The 10,676-nt window shown below is 38.3% G+C and overlaps 1 long non-coding RNA gene and 2 other non-coding genes across 3 annotated transcripts; 2 read left to right on the top strand and 1 right to left on the bottom strand.

Annotated features, from left to right (window-relative positions):
• Positions 1-462: 462 nt before the first annotated feature.
• LOC143415802 (5S ribosomal RNA) lies at positions 463-581 on the bottom strand. Its single transcript, XR_013096241.1, has one exon. It is a non-coding gene; the product is annotated as a 5S ribosomal RNA (ribosomal RNA).
• Positions 582-937: 356 nt separating this feature from the next.
• LOC143415810 (5S ribosomal RNA) lies at positions 938-1,056 on the top strand. The gene has a single exon (XR_013096250.1). It is a non-coding gene; the product is annotated as a 5S ribosomal RNA (ribosomal RNA).
• Positions 1,057-6,796: 5,740 nt separating this feature from the next.
• On the top strand, positions 6,797-10,381 carry LOC143415741 (uncharacterized). Its single transcript, XR_013096165.1, has 3 exons — positions 6,797-6,882; positions 10,053-10,110; positions 10,296-10,381. It is a non-coding gene; the product is annotated as an uncharacterized LOC143415741 (long non-coding RNA).
• The last annotated feature ends 295 nt before the right edge of the window (positions 10,382-10,676 follow it).

The raw sequence follows: 10,676 nt of genomic DNA on the forward strand, positions 1-10,676 counted from the left end.
CACTACAGCCTGTACATACTTATAGTTATAGAATATTCACAACATACTTCATACCGTGTACATTATAACATACCATAATAGACCCATTTCTGTAATATACTCACATATCTATATTATTGCTAATATATATTGTAATATATCTATATCACTAAAGAACTTCTGGATGGATGCAAACTGCATTTCGTTGCCCTGTACCTGTGCATGTGCAATGACAATAAAGTTGAATTCTATTCTATTCTATTCTATTCTATTTTGTTTTATAGGTGAGACACTTGGCCTCTTTTTTCCTTGTTCTACGTTTGTCTTTTGTCCGATTACTCTGGAACACAAGATGGAAAACTGATATTCTCATGTTAAAAATATAGAAAAAGGGTTTTATCACCCATAAATGTTAACTTCTCATGCCTCTTAGCACAAGCAGGAGCAGAAGCGCCCTCTGCAGTTTGTGTGTGTAAGTGCAAAAGCTTACAGCACCTGGTATTCCCAGGCGGTCTCCCATCCAAGTACTGACCAGGCCCGACCCTGCTTAGCTTCCGAGATCAGACGAGATCGGGCGTGTTCAGGGTGGTATGGCCGTAAGCGAAAGCAAAGCTGTGAAAAAGACCTTTTATTGGTGGCAAATGTCTCACAGTTTGATCTATATTATTGTGCTAAACTTCATATGTTACAGCGACAACATGCAAACCTTCGTTATTAACTGCAGCTTCAAATTGAGCTGCAAAAATGCTTTTCCCGCAGTAACATCACGATAAGAAGACATGTTCGTTGATTACAGCACAGTGTTAAAGTGACAGAGAGCACACGGTGTGTTGGGTCGATTTGGAAGTCCAACATTTTTGTCGTTTGGACATTTTAACTTAAATATAGAAAACAAAAACGTAAGCGTGTATGTGTCATTACAGCATGTATAAAAACGCCGTTTCTGAGCTGACCTTTCGCTTGCGGCCATACCACCCTGAACGCGCCCGATCTCGTCTGATCTCGGAAGCTAAGCAGGGTCAGGCCTGGTCAGTACTTGGATGGGAGACCGCCTGGGAATACCAGGTGCTGTAAACTTTTGCACTTACACACACAAACTGCAGAGGGCGCTACTGTTTAGTAAGAAACTTCATGACCTCTCTTCTAATTTTTTGCTTGTGTACCGTTAAAAAATTAAAACAACAATCATCTCTGCAGCTTATTGGAGACACCTTTGTGATTCTGTTGTAGAGCAGAGCAGAGGCAGACATTTGATACACCCGGGGCTTAGCCCTAAAGGGTAGTATGCATCTGGGACTTGGGGGGTGGGGGGGAAGAAATGACTGAAAGATTAATTGGCTCTGTTTTGAGTTCATATTCATATAGGGAAAAATATATCACATGTGCAGGACACCTTAAAGTAGTTTTTTAATTAAGCAGCAAGGCAGAACAAAGTCGGGGCTGTATCAAGACACGAGGACTAAACCCCAATTCAACCAGACCCAGAACTGATCCGGAATTAAAACAGGACTACAACAGTTCAGAAGCAGGACTACTTAGGATTTAACCAAGACAGAACCAGAATCAGAGCTAGATGATAGTAGCACTAAAAATCATCATAGACCTGCACTACACTTATTTTTTAATTCTACCAAAGTCCACTATTTAGATTGAGAAAAGTTTATATAATTATTCAGCCTTGTTGTACAAACAAGCCTGCAAAACTTAATAAATATAGAATTTGAAAAATAACAAACCTAAAAAGAAACACTAGGTACGAGATACATGAGGACCTATGATACGCTGATACTTTTGGTAAACAACCATTTGACTAACATGTGTGTCTCACCTGCTCTTGTTCATCTCTGTTCTGTCCTCTCTCTCTCCCTCTTTGTGCTGACAATCAAGCCAAACACCAACATCATCAAATATACAGTTGAAACCAGATATTTACAAACTCTTCAGATAAAAACACTTTTTTAATTGTAACATCAAATCAGACTAAATGTTTATTTTTTATGTTGATAAATATAAAAAACATATTTGTTAACTTTAAGAGTAAAGAGAGAAACTGTCTGTATTTCTTAATTGTAAATGGCACCAAATTGTATTCAAACTGAGCCACACTTATGGAGCTCCACAGTTCTTTTCCAGGTGTTTTGGTTGACATCTCTTGATGTTCCCATGTCAAAGAAACAGGCTCTGTGTTTTGCCTTATATGCATCCACAGCTGTGCCACCAACCTATCAGAAGCTTCTTCAGCTCAGAATGGAATCGTCTGGAGTTTTCTTATTAATTAACAATAAACTTAGTGTATATGTGCTCCTAAATTTGGTGAAAGTGATAAAAAAGAGACAGCTCTCTCTCTTTAACTAATTCAAAATATATTTCAATATTTATTTATGCAAAACAAAACAAGTTTACTCTAAATTGATGTTGTACAGTAAAAAAATGTTCTTGTGTTTTCCATAAAGTGTATGTAAATATCTGGTTTCAACTGTGAATGTACTGCTGTGTATTGAAATTCCTTTTGTTTTGCATAGAAATATACTGAACAACATACAAAGCATAATATATAAAATAACATCTACCAGAGGTTTTCTTTGAAAGAAGCTCCTTATGTCCAGTCTTGTATATCAGTGCATAACTGAAACCGATTTATTTAGCCGTGGAGGGAAACAACTGAAAATATGAAATAAACACACATGTAAGCTGAGACTCTCTAAAGAAACAGCATTGTTGTTGTTCGGCTTTTCATTTCACCTTTTGTTGATTCACTTGAAGAGCAAGTAACGTAATATGGGTCAAGTGATCAGTTTGATATCAATCTTTTGTGATGCACCGTCATATTTACATTATTTGTACAGTACGAATGATTTCCTTTGGAACCTGGTCAAACTTCAGTTCTCTGTCTGCCTCGCTGCGCTTCTCCAACAGCGCACTCGCAGGCAGCAGCTGCCCCGCCCCCTCGCTCAGTGCCTGAGCTGGGATCATACCAATATTAAGGGGAAAAGTTCACAGCAAATGTCTTTAGTGGCAGGAAGGATCGATTCTTCACCAATAGTGAATGACTTTTTAGCCTTAGCAATATGGTTAGCCACCAAGTATGATGCTCTCAGTGCACTTGTATTTGTTGTTGTGGAGGCCCTCAGTAATGGCTTCTGTCCCTGTTGTTCCTGCTTTTTTCTTTTAAACTAGTCCAAAGGCTTGTTTTTTAATGTCTCCAAGTGACGAAGCAGTTTTGAAGGCTTCATTGCCTCACTGGAGAGCTGGTCTCCACATATATTATGCAGAGCGGGCTTGGTGCATGGGAATCACTTGTTGCAATATATCCACTTGTTGTCTGTTAAATGCAGCTTTCTTTTTCTTAGTAGTTGTCATAGACTCTTCTTCTGTCTCCTCACTGGGCCTTTTTTCCTTTGCAAAGAAACCCTCCAAAGACATCTGTTTTTTACTAATTTTGCTAGTTTGTGGGTTTAATATTAACTAATGTATCTTGACATGCGTCAAGAGTCAGTCATAGACTGAAGTAACTGAGAGAATTCAGTCTTTTTCCAAATAAAACACTGTTCAGAGTCGGATAATAAATAAAACGGAAATAATGTAAGTTATTTATTTTTTCTGTGCAGTACGAGCTTCAACTCTCTTGACCCGGTACCAAACGACTCAAGGCCTGGTACCGGTCCGTGGCCCGGGGGTTGGGGACCGCTGCTATAGACTACAGTGTACGCTCTACACCTACTTACTGGTTTTTGTTGCACCAGTCTGCATCTCCCAATTACTTTGTGTGTTTCGCTTACAGCTCCGCACCACCCAGGCGGCAAAAAATGTGCATGTTCTTTGTGATCTCGTAACCAATGCCCTCTGCCGTCAAAGTCGAGAATTAGTTAATGGGCATCATGTGACTAGTGGAAGCCAGATCCTTTTATTTAGCAAAATTGGGGTTATTAGTTAAATGTTATTGTTGAGGGGCACAGACAGCACATGTACACAGATTAAAAAAATAGTAATGCCTCAAGAACAGGGCTCTTGGGACGTCCAAGAGGAAAGGGGCAAATGCTCAAGCCCCCTCCGTTATGGCAACGACGTTTAGACGTTTAGAAAAGTCTTAGAAATGAATCGCATGCCAAAATGAAAACAAAAAAATTGGATGACATTAAAAACAAAAGAAACAAGAGACAGGGCGCGGAATAAGAACTTGTCAGCTTGTGAGTCTTGTAACTGGTGATGCTCCAAATGTTAAAAAATAAATATATAAAAACCAACAAACACCAAAAAGTGACATTTATTATATGCTTATCCTGTGATCAGATAAAAAATATTTTATTAGAAGCAAGCTGGATCTAAGAGATTATTTCTACACAGCATCCTACAGTCAGTACAATTAATATGTCGGTATTGGTGGGATGAATATAAAATTCCCTCATCAGAAGGAAATAATAGTTTTATGTTATTTCATGTAACGTGTGAAGAAATAGAGGTTGATCACATGTTAAAAAATGTATATACTTATTGCTAAGACAGACTCAAATAAAAACTTATAATGAAGAAGACATTTCCAGCGACGTTTAGTTAGAGCTGATGATAAATGTTGCTCTTTTGTTATCTCAGAAATGTATATTTGTGGGTACAGAAGTAGAGCGCATGGGGATTTTTCCTATAGTTGCATTATTGGATTCAAAGGTCATTTCATCACCACAATAGTGCACAGGTAACTTTCCTTCACATTTGACCACAACTATTCTGTTAGTGAGAAGTTTGCCTTTATACTGACACTTGGGTTTCCTGGCTCCATTGTTCTTTAGGTCACATCTAACAATGCGAAACTTTGCTACACTCTTTGTCGTGCCATTCGTCTGATCATATCTTCCTTGACCGTTACAAATGGCTTTGACCTGTTTGTAATCACTGAGGATGAATGTGTTAACATCCTTACATTTGTTTCGATCAGCATATATTTTCTTTTTTTTCATTTCTGTATCACATTTTTTCACGCTCATCTTGGCATCTACATGCTGTCGTCTAAACTTTTCATAATTTGTTTCATTCAGTCGCTTCTCAATTCGGTTGGGTTGAAGATTGGCTGGTTTTGAGAGTCCAGTAACAAAGGGCAGCACAAGCAGCAAACAGGTAAACATGATCCTCATTGTTTCCTGGAGAGAGAAAAACAGGAACATTTTCCAGATCAAGAATTTAATGCAACAAAAGCGTCATCACTGTAGTGGCAGAAGTAAGTATTTGATCCCCTGCTGAATTTGTAAATTTGTTCCCTTATGAAGAAATGAACAGTCTCTATTTTTTGTGGATGTTTTATTTTACTGGAGAGAGACATGAACACCAACAGAAAAAAAACACAATACATGATTTCTTTTCACTGATTTGCATATAATTGAGTGAAGTAAGTTTTTGATCCTCGACAACCCAACAAGCGTTCTGTGGCATGAACTGAGCCCACTTTGTTTGGAGGAAGAGAAATGCTGAGTGTAACCCACAGAATATCATCCCCACTGTCAAGCACAGAAGTGGAAACATTATACTGTGGGGCTGTTTTTCTGCCAAGGATACAAGACGACTTCACCACACTGAGGCGGCCAGTAGATGGAGCCATGTACTGCAAAATCTTGGACAAGAACCACTTTCTCTCAGGCAAAAGACTGAAGATGTGTCATCGATGGGTCTTCCAGCATGACAATGGCCTAAAACATACCACTGATGCAACAAAGGTGTGGCTAAAGAAGAAGCACAAGGACATGGAGTGGAGCTAAGGCAGTCTCCAAACCTCAGTCCTGAAGAAAATCTGTGGAGGGAGCTGAAGCTTAAAGTTACCAAACAGCAGCAAAGAAATCTAAAGAATTTAGAGAGTTTGTGGAAGGAGGAGTGGAAAAAAATCCCTCCTGAGATGTGAGCAAACCCAGTGACCAACTACAAGAAACATATTACCGCAGTGCTAGGCAATAAAGGTTTCTCCACCAAGTACTAAGTTGTGTTTGAGATCAAATACTTACTTCACTCAGTGACATATAAATCAATTCATTTATTTTAGCAAATACATTTTTTATTCAATTTTGGTTGATATTCTGTCTCATTACATCAAAATGAAAATACTTAAAAAAAAAATTAGAGACTGATTATTTAATATAAGTGAACAAACTTACAAATTCAGCAGAGGATCAAATGATTATTTCCCCCCAGATAATAGCTTCTTTTTATGACCAGCTTTTCTCTTTTTTGTCTTTTTGAAAAGTTGCTGGCCAACAAAGTTTTATTCATTTATTCAAAATAAAAAATAAAAATAATAATAATAATAATAATAATAATAATTAAAAAAAGTTTTATTCATAGATGTTTTTTGCATTAGATAAATTTGCAAACTGAACTCCACGCTTCCAGAACCTCTCAGTTTGTTCTTGTTTCTTTATTGACTTATATAGAAACCCACATAAGTTTGTTTAACTTATGTAACAAATGAATAAAGCAACTAAATTTAAGTAAAAGGATAATTTTAGTATTTCTGATCCATTCTTTACAGAATTTTTTCAAATCATTTTCAAACATTCAGATTTGTCTTTTATTTTCTTGTTAAACCTCGTAAACGGTGAACTAAAAACCCTGGAATATGGTTTGAAACGTTGATATTTTAGTCTGAAAAGGAGCATGTTTCGCTTTCTGGAAGCGTTTATGTTGAAACTGGAGCACTAATCAGTACTTCTCCACACCTGTGGTGCACGCGCTGCGCAGACCCCGTCGGGTATGCGCTGCAGAGCATGCGCGCCAGAGGAGGGGGCTGACTTACTTGAGCAGGAAGCGCGGACTGAGAGACAAGTCGAAAAGAAAAGACGGAAGATCGCTGATGAGGAAAAGCAGAAAGAAATAATTTAACTGAGCTTGAAATGAAACAAGAGCTAGCGAATCTCTGCTGGACAGGTAATTACCGCTGTTTGGTTTAATATTCTATTTTAAACAGTGTAACTATGAACTAAGACGAATACGGATCATATATTTTCATACAGTTATGTTCCAGGTTGATGTTTGCGTGTCTTCACTGTAAAGACCGCAGGTTAATTGGAGAGTGCCTGAAAGGAATATATGCGCCAAGGATCATTTAAAAAATAATAATTAAAGTAAATGAAACTAACTAAAAACATGTGTCATTACTTTCTTATTCCTTTTAATGATGACTTTTAAAATCATTAAATGATAAAATAAAATAAAAATAAAAAATCAATATCAATATAACAGCTTCCAAAAATTCAATATCAAAACCAGTCTAATTTTTACTTTAGTAAATATTTTGAAACTTTTCAGAGAGCCACGGAGGACATGTTGAACAATAATATTGTGTAATTTTTAAAAGTATTACTTGATTTTTTTTTAAACAGGAAATTGTAATCATTTACATACATTTGGTAGCATGTAGACATTATGAAGGGGCTGCTTTACCTAATAATTTTTTACATTCACAAGATTAAACTTGACTTTTTTCACGAAGACACAAATAAAATTGTGGAGTTTGCTGGTAAGACCTTATAATCTTAGAAATATTTGAATATGCCTGCATAGCAGCTCATTTGCGGTGATCGTGGCTCAAGAGTTGGGAGTTCGCCTTGTAATCTGAAAGTTGCCGGTTCGAGCCCCGGCTCGGACAGTCTCGGTTGTTGTGTCCTTGGGCAAGACACTTCACCTACTGGTGTTGGCTAGAAGGGTCAATGGCGCGATATGGCAGCCTCGCTTCTGTCAGTCTGCCCCAAGGCAGCTGTGGCTACAACTGTAGCTGCCTCCACCAGTGTGTGAATGACTGGGTGTGTAAAGCGCTTTGGGGTCCCTAGGGGGGACTAGTAAAAGCGCTATACAAATACAGGCCATTTACCATGTGACAGAAGTTTTTATGTAAAGTAGTGGAAATTAACAACAAGTCATTTAAATAAATTTGATGATTTTTTTAACTCTCAGTTGATGAGTTCATGAGTAGGGCAGGGTATCGTCACTGATTTCTAGAATCGATTCGCTTCCAATTCACAAGGTACCGAATCAGTTCGATCCACGATTCGATTCGATTTGAATCTGGGAAATTTGGACAGTCAGAAATATTATAATTCAGATCAGTACAGTACATTTTATTGTATCTATAAAAAGGAAGCTGACACACACAAGACGTTATCAGAGGTGTGAGCGTCACAGCAGATGCCTTTGTGTCAAAGTAGCTGAAGATAAAACACAGAAAAACATGAAGGTGGTTTTACTGTTCTGGGATTTTATAAAAATATTCTGCAGTACATCAAAAATGAAAGAAAACCATTAATCAACATATGAACGTTACCTCTGACATTACCGCGGTTTTATTAGAGACACGGCTAAGCGTTTTGCATTTTGCATAATTTTAAAAAGTTTACATTTGTTTAGTATTGAACGGCAGAAATTGGGTTTTCTTTTCGGAAGTAAGTAAAACAGCAGCTGACAGCCTGTAAACAACGGTAGACTTCTGTGTAACAAGCAAGACAACAGACAGACAGAGAGAGAGAGCTGTGCATCGTGGTGGAAGCAAAACAGCAAAAGTCAGAGTGAATTCATGACGATGTTTATGTGAAGCGTAGTTTGCTGCTTCGTTTGCTGCTGGTTCAGTCAATGTTGTTTGGAGAGAGATAAAACTAACAGCTTTATGATCAGCGCAAAAAGGGCGTGAACACAAAGCGTGGACCCGCCGACAAATCAGAATCAGCGAGCTGTCGGCTTTCAGCCCCGACTGTGAGAAAGGCGACATCTAACTGATTCTGATCCGCGCTCCGCGCTGTGTGTTTACATCTTTGTGCAGAATCCGTGTTCCTGCTCTCATTTACTGTCTTAGCTGTTTGGTGGTTGTTGAAAGTTTGTGATCTTTCACCAGAGATTCTGGCATTTTGGGCAAAATAAATTTATATTAAAAAAAATCAATTCAGGATTTTAATGGATTGATTTCACGTTATCCAAGCCAGAATCGATTTTAATCGATAAATCGATTATAAAAACCCACCCCTATTCATGAGGTGTATCTAAAGACAACTTCTCTACTTGCATCCACACATTGAACCTTACAGAGGGAAACGGTCATTGCACTCAGTCATGACAACATTCTTGCTAAATATAATTATTTATATTATAAAGATATGAAACTTTTAAGCAAACTTTTCCAACTGAGGACACTTACCGTACTTTTTGCTTTACTGATCAGTGGTTGGTTGATTAACCTGCAGGAGTTCAGGCACGAGTCAGTCGTCTGGAACAGCAGGTGGTGAAGATGTCTTCAGTAAATGAAATGCTCTAAAGGGGGAATTAAAATTGAACATTATTTGAACATAAATAAAAAAAGATAGGCCTCTGCCTGTGCATGCACATTTCTTATGCACGATATTCATGGTCACAGAACCCAGATGATGCATGTTTTAAAGCCCATATCTGGTTAGTGAATGTGAGTATAAGTGTGGCAGGAGATCGAGTTATTCAAAATAAACATGCTGTCTATAAAAGATTTTAAATATACAAATAAAAAGTTCTTACCAAACGAGGAGTCAAGATGAGCAGAGACCAGGTCTAGTGCAGCTCAGCTGTTGTTAAATTCTACCTGAGCAGGTTGGAGCTCATTTGTGTCACAGACAAGTAAAACTTTGGGGGCTTCAGCTTTTAAACATTTCAGCAGCCCCACCTTAAATTAACTAGCATCAGTGTCTACATCACCAGCCCACCAGTTAGCACTGCTCTGTTTGTGGTTCAGAACATGCTGCAAACATGATGTGAGGACCAGTGACAACAGGTGCAGATGCAGGTTGTCTTTCATAGCTCGCGTTACAACAATTGCAGCTATTTTTTTTTTCAATTCAATAAACCACATGTTTTAAAAATAAGTAAATAAAAAAATATTGACATTTGTGAAAAAAGTGCAGAAACTGCCTTTTGGCTTAGTTTTTGTTAAGTAAATAATGGCACGGTGTAATATATCACGTGTTGTTATTCCCCTGATGTTGTATACACCTAATTTTAAAGTGGGCACTAAGACTCTATTGTAGAGTCTGACAGCAGCTGGAAAGATATCTGAAATTTCTCCTCGCACACTGTTGTTGCAGCAGCGTGTCACTGTAGGAGCTGCTCAGTGCTGCTAGGATGACCTGCATGTGGTGGGAGGTGGGTTTTTGTTTTATTTTTAATATCCTGTCCTATCTGCCAGCTTTTGCAATCAGAATTGTGACCTGAATGCATTGTGGTGCACAACACATTTTGCTTTTGCAAGATCAGCTACTTAGAATCTCTATAGGCTCCTCTTGTTCATGTGACTATGTTATCTGTTTATTTATTCATTTCTATTTCAGTTATTACACTGGTATAGTATGACTATGTCACCTGCAGCCTCCAGCAGTACCAGTTACCTGAGACCACACATCTCAGCGACGTGTGCTGGGATGGGCACGCTGCTGGGACAGCCCCAGCTGTCCCAGCAGAACACACCATAAAAGATGATTGATGTCACCCCAGAGTCATAGACGGTCTTCAGAAACTCCAAAACAATTGAATCTAGCCTTCTAGGTGTCCATCAGGTGTGATGTCAGAGCCACCAGCCTGCAGCTGTTGTTCATTTACATCTGCCTAATTGATCATTTATCCTCAGCACACTTTTCAGTTCCCTTGCCTGAAACTGGACAACATGTAAAGTCTAAATTCAAACAAAGGTTGGGGAAACCTGCACTGAGCTG

Source organism: Maylandia zebra, unplaced genomic scaffold (assembly GCF_041146795.1).
Source record: "Maylandia zebra isolate NMK-2024a unplaced genomic scaffold, Mzebra_GT3a scaffold03, whole genome shotgun sequence".
In the NCBI taxonomy this organism is placed as follows: Eukaryota; Metazoa; Chordata; class Actinopteri; order Cichliformes; family Cichlidae; genus Maylandia; species Maylandia zebra.